Source organism: Rhinatrema bivittatum, chromosome 7 (assembly GCF_901001135.1).
Source record: "Rhinatrema bivittatum chromosome 7, aRhiBiv1.1, whole genome shotgun sequence".
Taxonomy (NCBI): Eukaryota; Metazoa; Chordata; class Amphibia; order Gymnophiona; family Rhinatrematidae; genus Rhinatrema; species Rhinatrema bivittatum.
Window position 1 is genome coordinate 278,769,857 of NC_042621.1, and position 17,661 is coordinate 278,787,517.

At 44.5% G+C, this 17,661-nt stretch overlaps 1 protein-coding gene across 2 annotated transcripts in view; it reads right to left on the reverse strand.

The window, feature by feature from the left end:
- COL17A1 (collagen type XVII alpha 1 chain) overlaps positions 1–16,417 on the reverse strand; it is a 135,257-nt gene extending 118,840 nt beyond the window's left edge. For both annotated transcript variants that reach the window (XM_029610329.1, XM_029610328.1), the window contains exon 1: positions 16,207–16,417. The gene's annotated coding sequence lies outside the window, so the exon portion shown is untranslated. The remainder of the gene's footprint in view (positions 1–16,206) is intronic.
- Between the last annotated feature and the right edge of the window lie 1,244 nt (positions 16,418–17,661).

Consider the following 17,661-nt stretch of genomic DNA (forward strand, 5'->3'; position numbering starts at 1 on the left):
GTGTTTACACCTGCTTCACTGCTGGTTTCAATATATATAAAGGGGGTAATTTTCAAAGGAGTCACATGCATAAATGTAACTACTATTGTAGCAATTTTCAAAAGCCATTTACTCACGTAAAGTGCACTTATGCGAATAAATCCTATGGACGATTCAATGGCATATATTGTAGCAATTTTCAAAAGCCCACTTACTCGAGTAAAGTGCATTTACATGCGTAAAACCCAATTTTACGCATGTAAATGCTTTTTAAAATCAGACCCAAAGTGTACTACACACACATGATATTTTAGAATTGTTTTTATGTTTGATTAGGGCATGGTGTGAGTGTGGGCTTTGTTCTTTGGTAGTCTTTTTTGCACTTGAAATGACATGAGAAATATTTTTTGACATTGTGTAATAAAGTTTGTACAACAAAAATGTACACTGATTAACATAAATAGTGGTGTTACTTTCCTGATTATAGGGTTTACTTCAGTGTGTTTATCAAGTATCCACATTACATTAAATATTTGTAAAGCCTATGTGTGTATAATATATATGTGTGTAAATAATCTATAAACATTCATAGATCTCTATACATAGTGTGCTTTAGGTGATGTACAACAAGGCAAACAGTTGCAATATCAACAATCAAAGATTAAAACTATGCATGAAAGCAGAGCTTGCATTTAAACAGATTGATACAAATAATTATTTACCTTTCAGAACTAAAACAGGACAAGGGCCCTTGGAGGGACCAAATAATGCATATTTAAGTACAATTATAAGTATGATAAGTATGAGAAAAAAATAGGTGTGAAAGCTTGCTGGGTAGACTGGATGGGCCGTTTGGTCTTCTTCTGCCATCATTTCTATGTATGTTTCTATGTAATTATTTAGCGGCATGGAAGAGAAAAATGTTAATCTTTATTTTAGCAGAATAGTCGAAGAGCCCGTGATAAATTATGGAAGAGAACCTTGCTCCTCTTCCCCACCTCCTCCCGGGACCAGGTTTTCATAACCCTCCCCCTCCCCCACCCCCACCAGTCCTCAGCATCGTAGCAGATTTCCACATCTCTCTGAGCCGCTGCACCCCCTCGTACCACTAATGAGATACATTTCAAAGTGATTACATGCGTAAAACTAGCATTGGCGAGCGTAAAGTAACCCCTATTTGTGTATATGCTATTTTAGATCCTCGAACTTTAGGTTTCGCTTGCACATTTCCACGCACAAATAAGGGGCGGTCTAGAGGCATTTGAAGATGGGGTCCAAGAGTTACGACCGTAAATTGTTATTTTGGAAGAGACTTATGCGAGCACATTTGGCAACGCATTTGCACAATTTTACACCTGCTAACTCTCTGGTACAACTGATGTCAGACTTGTCTGCTGTCTGCTATTGGTTGGGTGGAAGGTCTGGGTGAACAGAGGGTGTTCAGGGTGAAGAATTGGGGGGAGGGGGTCTCAGTGACCTGTAGAAGGACTGGGTAAATTGGCAGAGGTATTGGCAAACTTACGTGCACAGGTTTTAAAATATACTGGCTTCTGCGTATAAATCAGGGCTTTACATGAGCAAGATCTATACTTTTTGCGCATTAAATACACCCGTGCAGGTTTGTAAAATAGATAGGGAACGTACTCACTCTCAATGCATTGCTGATAGTTGTGCATAACCAAACACAAGCACATACGTTGGGGAGTAAACATACGTGTATTTTCTAATCTGCATGTATCCGGTACGAACAGGTTGTACAATTCCGTAGTAGATCTCCACACAGCCATATTCGTGCGTACATGGGACCACACAGAGTTCTTTGAAATGTATCCTCTTACAAGTGAATTTTAAAAGCCCGCACGCACCGTGTGGATTTTAAGAAGCGCCCGAGTACGCGGGTATCTCCCGGTACACAAACAAATGGGAAGGCAAAAAAGGGGACGAGGAATGGGAGGACCGGGTCTGTAACATGAAATGTACGCATAAGTATTACGTGCACTAGCACGCGCCGGGTTATACCTACCACGCAACTTTACTTCTGCTATGGATGGCGGGTAAGTAATGAAACAAAACAAGAGAGGCTAGTTAGCAGGGTTTTAAGGGTTGGGGCTAAAAGGGTAAAAGGGGGCATATTAATTAGGGGGTTAGGAAGTCCTGAGCAAACTGGGAATTGCGTTGGTGTACATATCTAATAAAATCCCCCCACTTATGCACTAGATCTGGCATTTGCCCACACATGCCTGCGTCCATATAAAATTGTGCGTACATGTACCCGCGTACAGCCAATTTTATATCATGGGCGTATACGCGCACGTATGTCATACAATGACTGCGCCCACTAGCGCGAGCCGGCACATGCGCGCAACATGGATGCTCGCGCGCCTGTTTGAAAGTTACCATCCTCCTTGGGGACAGGAGTGATACCTAATGGCTCCTGCTCTGCCGGTTTTCTATCCTCGAAGTGCACGGCCCAGCTTTGGTGAAACGTACAAACAGTGAAGTGGCGCCCCGGACTGTCTTTTATGTATCTGTGAATTCTAGATAAGTTTTGGCTAGGATGGGAGGAAAGGTAAAATCTCTTCCAACCCAATAAGAGTCCACCGACATGAACTACAAACTCATTTTCCAATTAACGCAGCAAAGCTTTCCACCCCTGCCTTTCATCTATGGATGAGTTACAACTGTTAATAAAAAGGACTTTTTAGTGGGGATGGTCACTGTGGCAGGCATGATGAACAGTAAAAATGCCTCCACTAGGTGGCGCTTTTTGACAGTGATGGGAATCCATCCACACCGAATGCTGTTTTATGAAAGTTGCGTCCATGGTGCAGCGAAGTCATTCAATGACCTTTTTTGGTTGATGCCTGACTCTGTCTTGACATTTATTTTCTGGCTTATCCAACCCCCCCAAACTAAAGGCACAGTCCCTTTTTAGTGATTTGGGTTGCAAGTTTTACTAGAGTGTGTGCTAAATAAGTAAAAAAAAAAATGACTACGCAAATTTCCGCTCCCAACCCCTGTGGACCTCACCATTTTTCTCTACATAGCGAGCTAATTCAAGTCAAAATTCTAACAGATTTTCCTTAAACCTCCCAACCACCACCACCACCACATAAAGACACCATAACTCTATGATTATTACAAAACTTGCTCACATTTATTTTTTAAGTTTATTCTCACTGAAATGATTGCACCCATTTTTCTCTCTGCTTTCCAACAGGCCCACTCTTCTCCCCACCTGCATGCACACGCACACACACACACACTGAGATGAACACTGGTGGTGGTGGAAGAGCTGAGGAGGGGGCAAATTTGAATGGTCCACCTGGTTGCAATGTACACATGCATGTTTGTCTGCATACTTTGTGCTTAATTTTCAATAGGAAACTACTTGGGTAGTGTCGCCTTTGAAAATTAGCAGTAACCATGCATGCACTAGTGGCATCTGCAATCATCTTCGGGCAGCCTATCTCGGATAAAAGAGCACCTGTGCATTTCAAAATCAAAAATACGCTCTCTGGATGTAATTATCAAAAGGATTTCCTCATTCAGAACTGGGTTGTACATGAGTAAGTGAACTTTTGAAAAATGCTACTTTTACACTTTAACTCCTTGGGAAAATTAATTCCTTAAGGCTGAATTTTCTAAAGGTTTTACACGCGTAAATGGGCTTTTGAAAATTGCTAAGTTCTATGCTAATTTAATGTGTGGGACTCCTTTGAAAATTCACTCCTCTATTTTCCTCCCTGTGCTAAACCCCTCCCCCACCTCTGAAACATCTTTTTACGGCAGCTAAAAGTATGTGCATTGTTAATTGCTGTGTGTACCTGCAGCCCCATTGAAAGGGACTATGTTCACCTAGGAAAATCTATCTGGATGAACATCTTTTTACCAGTGCCAATATCTTTGAAATTGTCTTCAAGAAATATATGAGAGCAAGACAAAATTTCAAGAATGGGGTGAATTTTCCACTGTGTGCTATTTAGCTTTATGACATGCAGAGCTGTCAGATTCTTGCAGATGCCACTTCACAGGCACAGCCTGCCTGGATTAGATGCTGGCCTTCATGCTTTGAAAGTGAATGAGAAGATCAAGGGATTTAGCCCAGCCTTTAATTCACCCCACTAGGGCATTATCTGCCAATGAATGTCTAATACGTAGGGCCAAATTGCGGTCACTAAATGTTTTGAAAGGCACCTATGCCAGATTCATCAGCTGCATAACTACTTTGAGATATGTGACCTAGCTCTTGCACTCACTGATCACCAACCGCATCAATTGCTCCAACTCTCTATCCCAAGGCATGGCGCAATGTAACTTTAAACACCTCCAGCTTTTCCGGAGCACGGCAGCTAGACTTTTGGAAGGGACCGTATCCATTGACCATGTTATGCCAACGTTGCGTCAACTACACTGGCTCCCGGTTGAGAGCAGGATAAAATTTTAAGCACTTTTGCTTTGTCTTCAAATGTGTGAATCAATTGGACCTTACTCTCCTGCACCCCTATAAGGGAACCTTCTTTTCTCCTCACCACTGGCTTCAGCTGCTCTGCCACTAACATATGGAACAAGATACCGCTAGAGCTTCGCCTGGAAATTTGTTACCTCACCTTCCGAAAAATAAGTCAGAGCTTGGCTGTTTAGCCAGACCACCCTCTAGTTCTGGCCCACCGAGAGTCTCCCTGATCGTGAATCCCTCTAGGCTCACCCACTTCTGAGCTGCATCTCTGATGTTCAACTTACTTCTTAAGTAATATATGTAATTTATACCCAGTGCATCTACTTCCTTCCTCCTACCTAATCTTTATGTGGCCATTACTTATGTACTTAATGCCTTATTACTTTATGTAATCCTCCTTTAGAAAAACATGGGATATTATCGAATGCTTATAAATATAAAATACCCCGCACCCCTCCTCTCCATTGCAATCTGTTTTTTTTTTACCTCATTCCCTTTTTTTCATATTTATGTCTCCTTATAGACCAGTCTTGACTATCTCTGTTGAAAAAAACAACAACAAACTATGCACTGCCTGCAGGCATCTCCATTGCGGAACTAATCCCTAGGCTCAGCTCGATCCCGAGTGATGCAGGGTTGCACCAGTTCACAGTAACCTACACCCAGGTATACTGAAGGGGTTTTGCCATCTTATGCCTATGGGAAAAGTCTGGCCGTAGTGCCATAGAAGTACTTGGCAGGAAAGCTTCTCTTGGCCCATGTAGCAGTGCCCAGTTGCTCACTGCCAGTGCCTACGGTGTCACCCGCAGACCCAGCTCCAGTCCTCTCTCTCTCCCTTGTCTCAGGCAATGCTGGAATTCTGTCCTTGTCCTGTGGGTAGGGGATTCCGGGAGCTGCTTTCTGCTTTCTCAGCAGCGCTGCTGTAAGGACTATTCTGCCTGAGCTGCCTTCACATAACAGAAGTCAGAAATAAATTGGATTTAATCCACCGTTTTCATTCAGGCAAGTATAAAAAGCTTATTCTTAGAGACTGCTCAATCTGTTTCTTTAAATGACCGTTCTGTTCATTCCGGCTGTATAGCATGAACTTAGCATGCAGTCCGCGCTAAACATTAACATCTGTATGAAAACCTCGTCATATTCTGCTGCTACGCAGAGCTACCTAGGTTCCCCAGAAGGTGTTCTGCCTTTGAGGCCATGAACCACTGCATCAGAGAATGAATCACCTTTGATGTTAGTAGAAGAGAAGCTTTAGAAGAAGGGGGTCATGGTCCGAGGCTGAAAGGAAACAGACTCAGAGTAACACTAAGAAAACGTTCTTCACAGAATTGATAGTGGCTATGTGGCACAGCCTCCCACTGGATGCGGTGGAAGGAAAAAGAACAGCAGAAGCCAAGAACCACGTGGGGTAATCTCAGAGGATCCTCAGCTGCAGGTAAAAGTCGGAGATCGAAATTAGAGCCTGCAGTACGGCAGCAGACTGGGCGGGACCCGAACTCTTTACCTGGCTTCATGTTTTATGTTTCCCTGACTTCTCCCGCTCCTCTGGAGACGGCTCACTAACTCCTGTACCCCCTTTGCACAAGGAGATATCCCTACCATTCTGTTCTGTTACAGCTAACAGAAAACCAAATCTGCACGAAAGATCTTACTGGCAATAACTTTGGTTAAATAGGGAGCCTTTTAGTCTCTGGTAGGCTGCCAAAAGCTGATCCAGAGAAGGTGTTCTCGGTGGATCCCTCATGGGGAACTGACCCCACAAAGTCAGTAGCAAAACTAGGACACATTCTGAATCAATTTAAGTGTCGAGTTTATAGACCTTCAATCATTTTTTACATTGATTTCATGGCATTAAAATGTGGAAGATTCATCAAAAGCAGGATTCTCAGGGTGGCTGATCAGATCCCATGTCCTCTGTTCTGCAGACCCTGCATCTTGTGCAAAGCTTCTGAGCCTCTCTCCCCTTGATTTCAATGATTATCAGCACTAATGAACATCAAATCATGTTCATGGCCAGTGTTGAAGTCCAGTTATCCATTTAAAAAAACAAAACAAACAAACAAACCATAAAGACATAAACTCTGAGTTAACATCAAGAAAGTTTTTGGGTTGTTTTTTTTTTTTTAAGTAAATCAATGAGAATGACTAGGGATGTGCAAACTTTAAAACAGATTTTGGCAAACAATTTGAAGGTGTTTGAATTGTCTTGATGAGCCTCCTTGAAGAAAAATGTAAAGTGCATACAAAAATCCACTTCACACTTAAAATGTCCTCATGAAGGGCATTTGCAGATCTGCTCTGAATTTTTTTGAAATTCTGGAAATGGAATTGTTTCAGGTCTGCTTTGGTTATTTCAGATTTTGCCCAGACCCACCAGGAATACTCTGATGGCTTTCACCAGTCGATTTGGGGGGAAAACTGAAATTTTCGTTGAACTCAAGCCTTGAATTTGACTTTCAATTGTTTCCACCTCTCTAGTGGTGATTGGGCTCTAGTGAATCATGGATTTAAAACAAAATATCTTTATTTGGAATGACAGCTTCCGGCTGCTTGGTTGGTTCAGGAGGCCCTTTTAGGCATCTTCATTTCCAGGCCCACCAAGGGTTTATCCCCTCCCCTCCCCCAAATTTGATAATCTCTGAGATAGTTCTTGCCCAAATGGCACAGACTGCAGGCCCCTTCAATACCTGGTACAAGTGTGGTCCATACTGGCTGGTAGATGCCACCAGAGCAGTGCTTCTCAACTCAGTCCTGGAGGCACACCTAGCCAGTCAGGTTTTCAAGTGATGCATGCAAATCTATTTCATGCATATTCATTGTGGATATCCCCAAAACCTTATGGCTAAATATGCCCCCAGGACTGGGTTGAGAAGCACTGCATTAGAGTAACAACCAGGGTTCCTCCAATGGGGGGTGGCTGGTAGAGGGTGCTTGGACACACTGCTTCTGCAATGCACCTGTCCTGGCTGGCACAAGGATCAAGAACCAGGTCTGGAAAGTGAACGAGGTCTCCCATGCGGTGGTTCACAGCGTTGCACTAGGGATCACTGGGCTTTCACAGGGAATCCCAGATTTAAACAAGAAAGAACAGCAGAGTCTATTGCATTCCATAGACGTGTGGCTCAAATGCCTTTCCCAGTGACACGTCCCACAGGCTATAGGCGTGGCCAGCTTTTGCTAAATGGTGACATGGTAAGTATTGCCTTACCTTAGGGGCAAGATGAGAATGTGTAAACAAGGATGATAATAATGCCTGCTGCCACCAACTCTTAGCATCAATACAGAAAGCTGCACTGCAAGTGATTGCAAGGAGAGTCTTAATTCAATAGTATTTTCCATAAGAAAGTGCAATTACAGGATTTAAATAGCTGCACATTTTTTACCAGCCTTCATTCAGCTGTATACTATAGGCTCCAGTCAAATGTATCAAGAAAAGAAATGTTAACTTTATTACTATGGAAAAATAAAATAAAATCCACTGGCATCCTGGAGATCAACTGGGCTGCTTTACATAGGACTACTTTTTGCTTTATGTGCTGGAATCCAACCAATAAAATGTGAAAAAATGTTTGCTTTTTTCTCTTTCTTTGCTGGACTCTGACCCTCAATGTTTAGAATAAATTAGCAATTTACTTTTGTTAACAAGACTGTTCAATTTTGCTGCCTCAGAAAGACAACCATGTTGGAGGTTCTCACAAGGGGTGTATAGTGCTGAAACATAGAATTTTACTGTAAAAAATTATCTGTAGTTTTGGGAGTTGTTTCTGGGTGCCTTGCATACTGCTGATTAGGGAGAGAAGGGGCTGGGGACAGCTGGGGGCCCATGCATGCCCCTGATGGGCACTGCCAGTGCCCGGAGCAGCCTTAGAGGAGCGGGAAAGAGTTTTCTCCTGATACATGCCAAGTGCCAAGTCACAGAGGATGCAGAGGGAGCAATTTTAGATCTAATTCTCAGTGGAGCACGGGATTTGGTGAGAGAGATAATGGTGGTGGGGGCCACTTGGTATTGTGATCGTAATATGATCAAATTTGAATTAATGACTGGAAGGACAGTATGTAAATCCACAGCTGTAGCACTAAACGTTCAAAAGGGAAACTTTGATAAAATGAGAAAAGTTAAAAAAAAACCTGAAAGGTGCAGCTACAAAGGTTAAGAGTGTGCAACAGGTGTGGACATTGTTAAAAAATACCATCTTAGAAGCACAGTACAAATGTATTCCACACATTAAGAAAGGTGGACGGAAGGTCAAACAATTACTGGCATGGCTGAAAAGTGAGGTGAAAGAGGCTATTTTACACAAATAAACATCCTTCAAAAATTGGAAGAAGGACCCAACTGAAGAAAGCAGGAAAAAGGATAAGCATTGGCAAGTTAAATGTAAGATATTGATAAGACAGGCTAGAAGAGAATTTGAAAAGAAGTTGGCCATAGAGGCAAAAACTAATAATAAAAATGTTTTAAAATATATCCAAAGTAGAAAGCCTGTGAGGGAGTCAGTTGGACTGTTAGATGATCAAGGGGTTAAAGGGGAATTAGGGAAGATAAGACCAACGCAGATAGACTAAACTAATTCTTTGCTTCGGTATTTACTGAAGAGGACGTTGGAGAGATACCCATTCCGGAGACGGTTTTCAAGGATAATGTTTCAGATGAACTGAACCAGATCACGATGAACGTGGAAGATGTCGTAGGCCATATTGACAAATTGAGGAGCAGTAAATCACTTGGACCAGATGAAAAGAACTAAAAATGAAATTTCAGACTTATTTCAATTAATTTGTAACCTATCATTAAAATCATCCATTGTTCCTGAAGACTGGAAGGTGGCCAATGTAACCCTGACATTTAAAAAGGGCTCCAGGGGTGATCTGGGAAACTATAGACTGGTGAGCCTGACTTCAATGCTGGGAAAAATCATGGAAACTTATAAAGAATAATATTACAAAACATTTAGATAGACATGATTTAATGGGATACAGCCAGCATGGATTTACCCAAGGGAAGTCTTGCCTCACAAATCTCCTACATTTTTTTGAAGGCGTGAATAAACATGTGGACAAAGGTGAACCAGTAGAAATGTTATATTTGGATTTTCAGAAGGCATTCAACAAAGTCCCACATGAGAGGCTTCTAAGAAAACTAAAAATCATAGGAAAGGAGTTGATGCCCTTTTGTAGATAGCAACAGTGGCGTAGCCACGGGTGGGCCTGGGTGGGCAGGTGCCCACCCACCTTAGACCCAGGCCCACCCAACTGGCACCGGAACTGCAAGGCTGTCGCGGGATCCCATCCCCGCGACAGCGAACAAGAGAACCCACGCCTCGCGCGCCATCACGGCACACGTGGGGAAGTGCTGCTGCGGCCGTATGGCCAACCGGTCTTCCTGTTCGGGGGGGGGGGGGGGGGAGCGGAAGCGCCACGCGCAGCTTCCGCTTCCTCCCCCCAATGCAGGAAGATCAGCTGCCTCTCCTGCTGCCACCCGTTCTCCTGCTATCTTCGGACCAAACGGCCTGCCGAACTTCCTGTTTGGGGGAGCGGAAGCGCCGCGCACAGCTTCCGCTTTCTCCCCCAGAGCAGGAAGATCAGCTGCCTCTCCTGCTGCCAACCGTTCTCCTGCTATCTTCGGGTCAAACGGCCCGCCGATCTTCCTGCCTGGGGGAGGGGAGGGAGGAAGCGGACGTTGTGCGCTGCGCTTCCCCTCTCCCCCCCCCCCCCGACAGGAAGTTCGGCGGGCAGTTCGGCCCGACGCCCGAAGATAGCAGGAGTCCGGTGGCAGCAGGAGAGGCAGCTGATCTTCCTGCTCTGGGGGAGAAAGCCGAAGCTGTGCACGTGCTTGAATGTGTATGTGTGGATGAGAATGGGAGTGTGTGTGGTTGAAAACTGGAGCCTGGGTGTGTATGTGGGTGAGAATGGAAGCTTGAATATGTGGGTGAATGGGAGCTCAAATGTGTGTATGTGTGGTTGAGAATGGGAGCCTGGGTTTGTGGGTGGGTGAGAATGGGAGCTTGAATGTGTGTATATATGGGTGAGAATGAGAGCCTGGGTTTGTGTGGGTGGGTGAGAATGGAAGCTTGAATATGTGGATAAGAATGGGTGCTTGAATGTGTGTATGTGTGGGTGAGAATAGGACCTTAAATGTGTATATGTATGGATGAGAATGGGAGCTTGAATATGTGTGGGTGAGACTGGGAGCATGGGTTTGTGGGTGAGAATGGGAGTCTGGGTTTATGTGTGTGGGTGAGAATGGGTGCCTGGATGTGCGTCTGTGTGTGCATAAGAATATAAGCCTGGGGAGGGGTGAGAAAGTGAGAACTTGTATGTGAGCTTGTGGGGGGGGGGGAGAGCATATGAGAGTGAGAGCTTGAGTGTGTGAGAGGGAGTCTGTGAGAGAAAGCGTGTATGTGTGTTTGTGTGTGTGTGTGTGTGTGTGGAAGGGAAGAAGACAGTAATAGAAGAAAGACACTGAAAAGGAATTAGGAAATGAGCTATAAGGGAAAAAATGGGAAAAAGAAACCAGGACCAACTGATTAGAAAAATACAAAGATCAGACAACAAAGGTAAAAATATATATCTATATTTTGAGATGTTAGCAATTTAAATATAAGCAACACAACCGCTCTCTCAAAATTTATGGACAGGTAGGAGCCGTGTATAAAATCGTAATAATAAGAAGGCTAAAGTACCACAAATCACTGTGAATTATGTTTGTATCATTAAGTAAACCTCATACTTAGGCGTAGATGTGAATGCTATGCTGCATAATTTGGCATTATTTATCAGTAAAAAAACAACTAGTAGACCTGCATGCCTACAGCCCACCCATGTTAACCTTGTGCCCACCCAAAAAATCAATTCTGGCTACGCCACTGGATAGCAAGCTAGTTAAAAGACAGGAAACAGAGAGTAGGAAAAAGATAAACAGTGGAGTGTCTCAGGGATCTGTCCTTGGACCGGTGCTTTTTAATATTTATTTATTTATGTATTTAAAGTCTCTTTTATACCGATGTTCGTTTGCACATCGCATCGGTTCACAAATAACAAAAGCTTTTGGGCGGAGCCCTTACATATAACAGCAGAGAATATATATTTTATCCCTGGAAAGGGATAAAATATATATACTTTTATCCCTGGAAAGGGATAAAAGTAAGGTGATCACATTTGTGGATGACAAAACATTATGCAGAGTAGTTAAATCTCAAGCAGATTGTGATAAATTGCAGGAGGACCTTGTGAAACTGGAAGATTGGGCTTCCAAATGGCAGATGAAATTTAATGTGGACAAGTGAAAAGTGATGTATATAGGGAAAAATAACCCTTGCTGTAGTTACACAATGTTAGGTTCTACCTTAGGAGTTACTACCCAGGAAAGAGATCTAGGAGTCATAGTGGATAATACATTGAAATCGTCGGTTCAGTGTGCTGCAGCAGTCAAAAAAGCAAACAGAATGTTAGGAATTATTAGGAAGGGAATGGTGAATAAAACGATGGATGACATAATGCCTCTGTATCGCTCCATGGTGAGACTGCACCTTGAATACTGTGTGCAATTCTGGTCACCACATCTCAAAAAAGTGCAGAGAAGGGCTACCAAAAAATGATAAAGGGCATGGAATGGTTCCCCTATGAGAAAAGGCTAAAGAAGTTAGGGCTGTTCAGTTCGAAGAAGAGACGGTTGAGGGGGGATATGATAGAGGTCTACAAAATCATGAAAGGACTTGAACAGGTTAGCTTAAATTGGTTATTTACTCTCTTGGATAATAGAAGAACTAGGGGGCACTCCATGAAGTTAGCAAGTAGCACATTTAAAACAAATTGAAGAAAATTCTTAGTCACTCAGTGCATAGTTAAGCTCTAGAATTCATTGCCAGAGGATGTGGTTATGGCAGTTAGTGTAACTGGGTTTAAAAAGGTTTGGATATGTTCCTAGAGGAAAAATCTATAAACTGCTATTAATTAATAAGGAATAGTAGCTTGAGATCTATTTAATGTTTGGGTACTTGCCAGGTACTTGTGACTTGGAATGGCCACTGTTGGAAACAGGATGCTGGGCTTGATGGACCCTTGGTCTGACCCAGTATGGTATATCTTATGTTCTTATGTTCTCAGCTTTCAGTCAGAAATTATTTTCTCCGTCTGAGTGTGTTGCAGAACTATATTTCACCCTCCTGCAACATTTCAAATCTGCTGGCTTTTTCAATAGTTCATATAAGGATGATAAGACCAGATGTTACAAGGATTATTTTTGTATCTGTTCTGTGTCTTTGGGGAAAAATGGCGATGGATGAAGAGACCTCTTCCATCCCAACAGGAATCCAGATTTAGATCTACAAACATGTGACTCAGATTTGCTTGGCTAATTAGGTCATCTTTCACCCATTTGGAATGTCAGATGCTTTTTTTGCCCTGTTTTGTTTTTTTTAATCAAGATTTTCTCAGATTAGTTTGGACCTATGAGAATAGTTGCATATTCAAGGTATTTGACAAGTACTTTTCATGTGCGCTTATTCAAATCTGAAGCTGGTGAAGAGGGAAACTCAGGCCAGGTTCCCAATGGTCCAGGTTTGTTGCAGCCTCTCCCAGTTCGATAAGAGGATTCAAGCTGATGCAGTCCGCCGTGTTCTCTCCTCTTTAAATGCCCTTTGCTTTCGTCCTCCTTCCGGCAGCCTGGCTTCAGCTGTGCTCGGACTTTTCCTCCTAAAGTACTTGCCTCATCGCAACCTACTCTCCGGTGTGACCCTCTCCTGGGCTGTTTCCAGGTCAGCCTCTGGGATGGCTCTGCGAGTAATGTCACAGCAGAATCTCTGCCTAGGGGTTAGAGCAGCCGACTGCAAGCCAGGGTTCCAGTGCTGCTTCTCCCACTGTTGCTCCTTCATTGGCTCGGGGGGACGGGATCATTTACTAAAGGCTTTCTCCCATTCTCTGTCTATGGGGGGAAATGCTTTTTATTTACATTGTCATTTATTCATTTGATTTGCTTTGAAGAGCTGAAAGGCAGAAAGCAGATTATGTTCAGGTACCAGTACATCGACCCCTTAAATTGTAATCCTTCCGGGGCAGGCACCAACCAATTGCATGTGAATTTGTAATCGGCCTTGAGTGGGGATTTGCAAAAGGTGAGAAAATTAAATCTCAGCATTGACGCAGCTGGGGGGGGGGGGGGGGGGGAGTCTGTTCAGTTCAGTAACGCAGCAGAATTGAAAGCAAGTAAACCAAAAAAAGGAATGACCCCCAGCCCCACCCATCTCTAGTTTCAATGTTCATCAAATGTCCTATAAAAGGAAAAAAATCATTCTTATTACCCAGCTATGAATGGTTCTCATTGTTTTCTGCTTTGGAAGGGTGAGTGGCTGACTTAAACAGTGCTGGGTTATAATCTTTTAAACACAGTTTCACACTAATGATACAGGATGATGCCTTAGGCAGCTGAGCTATCCCTAGGGCAGAGTCGCCCAACCTTTTGAAGCCCAGGGAAGTTGCATTGGCCCCCGGAGCAGGAAGTTCCCTGGCACCAGAATCTGGCAAAAGCCACAAAACGCAAAGAAAACGGGGAGGCTCGATGCTGCCTGTCAATGAATGCAGATCCCACCCCTTAAGAACATACAAAGATAAGAACATGCCATACTGGGTCAGACCGAGGGGCCAGCAAGCCCAGCATCCTGTTTCCAACAATGGCCAATCCAGGTTACAAGTACCCGTCAAGTACCCAAATATTAAATACAAGAAACATTAAATAAACATTAATAGTTTATGGATTTCTCGTCCATGAACTTATCCAAGCCATTTTTAAACCCAGCTACATTGATCACACTAACCATATCCTCTGGCACGAATTCCAGAGCTTAATTGTGCATTGAGTGAAAAAGAATTTTCTCCAATTTGTTTTAAATGTGCTACTTGCTAACTTCATGGAGTGCCCCCAGTCCTTCTATTATCTGAAAGAATAAACACCGATTCACATTTACCCTTTCAAGACCTCTCATGATTTTAAAGACCTCTGTCAAATCTCCCTTCAGCCGTCTCTTCTCCAAGCTGAACAGCCCTAACCTTGCACACTCCCAGCTTACATTTATATTCTTTATTTTAAAAATCATGAACTGGTGACACTATCTGGACAGCTACAAATACACGTGCAACACCTCTATCTGTTATATAATATATTATAAATATACCAGAGGACAATAAGCTAAATCTCAAACCCACCAATTACTTAATTTATTGTGTATACAAAAATTTTTAAAAATATTTTTTATACAAAACAATCATGTGTGAGGCATCTATACATTTAGAATAAATTCTAAAATATGATCAATACAAATTATTGATCCTCAGTCATACTTCATCCATACCATTCATAGTATGGATGAAGTATCCACAATAAATTAAGTAATTGGTGGGTTTGAGATTTAGCTTATTGTCCTCTGGTATATTTATAATATACTATCTGGACAGCAGCAGCATGGAAGGAACCCTACTACTACTACTACTACTGCTCCTTCTTCCCAAGCGAGCTCAAAACCCCGGCTATGGGATCTGCGACCTTACCCCAGAGTCTTCTGAAAGCCTGCTCCCCCCCTCCCCCCCAGTTACAATGTGTGTTTGGCCTGTGCTGAACACACATCTTAAAGTCTCAGAGTAAATCGCATGCAGTGCTCAGTGCATGCTCTCTCCACTTCACTCAGCCTGGACATAGGGAGAAAAAAAAGGCTAGAAGGACGCAAAGGAGGATGCTCAGCAGAGGGAAGGGGGTGCTGTGTGCAACCTGCGTGCAGCAGAGAGTGAGGCCCAGCTATTAACGCCCTGCAGGTTGCCCATTCATGATTACACTCCAGGTGCTCATGCGTGACTGGCACAGGCTCTCAGAAAGGAGCTCCTAGGGGGGTTTAGTGCCACCTCTGCTGCCAGGTGCCCAGAGCAGAGCCCAGGCCAGCAGCAGGCAGTGGTGCTTTTTCCGGGGGGGAGGGACCTGATCAGATCTGAAGGCACCCCAGGGTGCCATGGCACACTGGCTGGGAAACGCTGCCATGGGGGGGCTTAATGGCAGCAGAGAGGATTTCACCCCAGTGGCACTGAACCTGTGATGCTGGCATGGCAGTGAAAAAAAAGAAAAAAAGGCAGATCAGCAGCCAAAACAGAGGGAGGGCATTCAAAAACAAAGAAAGCGATTGTTTCTGTCATTCTTAAGAAGTTTTTTCCTGAGTAGAAATTCATATTTTGTAAACAGCCTCCCCCCCCCCCCCAGTTCCAATCAACTCCTGAAACTGTGTAATTTTTTTTTTTTTAAGGCAAATGTTACACTCAAGGCCACCAAGGAGAGCTCCGATCTCCATGTTGGATGACTCGTGCCAATGACTGGGAAAGAAGAAAAGGCGAAGCAGCTTCCCCAACACAACTTAGAGAAGGAGCTTTGCACGGCAGGGCAGGCGTCCCTGCAGCACCGGTACCGGTACCGGTACCGGTGCTGCAGGGACCATCCTCCGCTCCCCTGCAGCCCCCGGGCCAGCGCTGCAGCGCAAGTTTGCACCTGGAGCCTCCAGCAGCTTTCCCCCCGAGCCAACATAAGGAAAAGGATCATCGATTCCCCCTCTCTCTAGGATTATATTTGTCAGGCAAACGCTTTCCCTCAGCTACGCACACGGCACCCCCAGAAGAGCCCACTGGATGCGGTTAGGAAAGTTGTATCCGCCTTTAAGCCCGGGCAAGAGACTGCAAGATGTTTTCTGCCTGAAAAGTACAAATGAAGGGCTCGGATCCCCGGACCCTGTTCTTACCTGGAGGTCTTCGGTGCCCAGAAATATCCTGCGAGCACAGCTCTCCTCCGATCCCTCTGGCTCAGCCCCGCTCCCGTGTCCCTCCTTATAAAACGTGGGGCCCCCCGCACCACTTTCTCTCTCTCCCCAAGGTGCGCGGGGCTGACTGATCCCTCAAGAATGTTCCCTCTAAATCCCTGCTGCTCCTCCAGGACGTCTCCCCCACCTTCCCTGCAAGTCCTGACAAAGGTGGGGCAGAGTCTGCAGCCCTGCCCCACCCAGCCGCTCACTTCAATTAAGCTGCCACTCGGTGTATGCAACACAAAAAAAGAAAAAAAAATATCTGTCTCCAGGACTCAAACTTCACAGGAGGGAAAGGCTTTTCACCTGCCTGGGCTGAACAGGAAGGGCCAAGCTTTCCTTCTCCTCCTGCTCTGGGCTGATGCAGTCTGCCTTGTGATGGGCCCGGTCCTGGGATCTGATGGCAGGGCACCCCCCCCCCCCCCCCCCCCCCATCCAGCCAGAAAATTCACCCCCCCCCCCCCAGGCCTTCCTCTGCCTCTCAGGGTCGTTCACAGGAAGTTAAATAGAAGTGAGGACGTCCTTCTGCTGCCCCCTGCTCTGAGTGATCCTTTACTGGGACAGAATGGGAATTGTCACCTACCTGAGGGGGACCCGGGGTCCTGCAGTCCCTTTTACAACGCCCCAGTGCTCCTTTGTCGGTCACACAACGAGCTCCATTTTTTTTTCTTCCAAAATATCATTTTCCTGCTTCTCCTGACCCTATGCTCGGGTCGGATGTCTTTTTCTTTATTTGCCCCTAATATATGTTGACATGGGACCGACAAAGGAGCACCGGGCGTTCGTTGGAAAGGGACTGCAGGTGCCTGGGTCCCCCCTCGGGTAAGTGACAACTCCCAGACTTTCTGTCCCAGCAAACTTGCAGACCCAAACCTCAGGGAGTCCTTCCCCGCCAGACAAGAGGCCTGGTGTTCCGGGCAAGTAAAGCCTGCACATGAACCCGGTTATTCGTATCCTGTGACCACGCATAAAAAAAAACCTCCCAAAAACCCCAAGCTCCGTGCATCCGGTCCATAGGACCCATTCTGGCCCTGCCCTCCCCTTATCCCTCACTGCAGAGAAAGGATCCTTCAGAGCCCTTTTCAGTGTTAAATTAAATTCCCCCCCCCCCCCCCCCTAAATTCAAAACAAGTCAGAACCAAAAGAATGGGCTTCCCCATATTTGCCAAGCGAGCCGTCTCATTTTGGTGCTCCTCCAGCCCAGGTGAAGACTAAACTGCTGTGATTCTGGAAGTTGTTCAGTTTGGACTGCGATTGACCACCAAAAATGGTTTTAAACCAGCAGCTGCAGCTTTCATGAAGGCATTTGGCAACCTTTCAGCACTTTTTGTGGCATGTTATTTATTTATTTATTTATTTATTTAGAATCATTTATTGCCCGCACCCTCCAATGTT